Here is a 1,970-nt window from a genome sequence, read left to right as displayed (position 1 = left end):
GTATCACAGAAGAGGGTAATGCAGTGATGAGGCTAGATTCTGGTAGCTTTTCTGGGGCTGGTTTGTGAAAACCTCACAAAGCCCAGCCTGGAGCCATTCTCGGGGTTTCTGTTTACTGATTTTCAATTGCTTGTTGAGGCTGCTAGAGGGAGGGGCAGCCTCTGGCTCTGATTACCCAGTGAAGAAACCCACTCCTTGGGCTGGTGCCCGAGCTGGGTGACTTTTCCCTGGGTGGAGGTGAGTCTGGCAGGTCACGCCACCATTAAGTTCTTGTGACCTGCTAAATGACTCGTTTTATTCCAAGGCCTGAGCTCGAGCTAGCAGCTCCTCCGAGCTTTGTCGGTATCCAAGATGGAGTCACCAGTGCTGGGGGGAGGAGGGGTGGCCTTCCCTCCTCTGCTCCCTGAGAAGGAGTGAGGACGTCAAGCTTCTACTCACGCCGAGTCTTGGTTCCTGGGTCATCTCTGGTCTGCGAACTGCAGGATGAAGATGTCCGCTCCTTGTTGGTTCTTGCTGGTGTTGAGTAGAATCCGCTCGCCTGCTGCGTCTGGCTCCTTTGTCCCGGACTCTCTGTTGCTCAGGTATGGAGGCTGCGCTTGCCCGCCACCGCCACAGCTGCCACCACCGCAGCAGCTGCTGGCAAGGGATCAGAAGTGTCTCCTTAACTGGGTATCCTTCTCTGGCCAAACTCTCTGTCCTGTGATGATTCACTTGGTATAATTCTCTGGCTTAGGACTGTTCACTGGAACTCTAAAACTGCTTTATATGCAAGAGCTTACTTAGACTCCAGCTTTTCCTCCGCCATCTTCCCGGATTCCCCCATTTCTTGATTAATTATTAATTCAACGCAAATTCCCTTCTTGAACCTTTAATCTTTTCTACATTCCATGAACCAGAGTCTGATGTTACTTGGAAATATTACTGAACCTTTCATTGACTTATGCATCATCTACCTTATTCATTTACTAAAAATCACTGTACAGACTTTAATAGAGCTAAGCTATCATCTACCTTACTCATTTAGTAATGAGAGCAGACAATGTGATTCATCAAACCTTAATTCTGTCTGCTGTTATCATGCCTTCTATTTAATCAGTTGGTTAAATTCAGTTTCTATATATTTAAATCAATTTAGTCCATGAAAGTTTTTTAAAGCCACAAAATGGTTTATGCAAAAGATTGAATCTTGTGGACAACAAGTATAAGCTAGGACTAGAGTTGGTATTTGTAGTAGTCTTCAGAAATGTTTCTACTTAATACCTTGCATCTGTATTTCTACAGATTTGTTTAGATTTTGGTCCAGTCACTTCCACTGATGGCAGATATAACCTTGAGCTCAGATCTCAGGGCTATTGACATGTGACCTTTACTTTGTGTTTTGTAACACCAGAATTAATCTAGAACCTGAACTAACCATATTTTTTTCCACCTGATCTGGACCATTGATGCATTCAGGGAATGAAGATCAGTGATTGCACCTTTGCTTATTTATATTGATATCACAATGAAATTCAAAGTTAAAAGTTATTGGAACATGTGTGTTTCACTACTACAGATTGGTAACAAAGCCAAGTCCTGAACCCTTAGCCTAACAGATTCTTTCTCCCAGATTGCCCAACAAAGGGCCCTTTTGGTGCAGGTAGCTAGCAACCAGCCGTCTCCCTCTCACTTCAAGCAGCATTCCATTTGGTTAGTTACAAGCCATTCCTACTAACTGCAGACACTCTTATCTTCTGTTTGACCACAAATCTTAGCTCCCTCTGTCCAGGCAAGTTCCTGTTCCTTGCCCCTTGATATTATAAAACCACTTATTTAGAAGGACATTCTTTCTCCCGTGGCAGAGAATTATCCTTGTCAGCTCTTTTGCTGGCAATAAAACTCTTTCTTGGTTCTAGCTGACTGTGTGTGTGTGTGTGGTTCTGGGTTGGTGCTTTCACTGAACTACTAACTTCCTCAGTGAAAGAGAGCCA

This window comes from Dipodomys ordii, unplaced genomic scaffold, assembly GCF_000151885.1.
Source record: "Dipodomys ordii isolate 6190 unplaced genomic scaffold, Dord_2.0 Scaffold830, whole genome shotgun sequence".
NCBI classification, from domain to species: Eukaryota; Metazoa; Chordata; class Mammalia; order Rodentia; family Heteromyidae; genus Dipodomys; species Dipodomys ordii.
The sequence above is the reverse complement of the archived record's forward strand: the minus strand, read 5'-3'. Positions refer to the sequence as shown.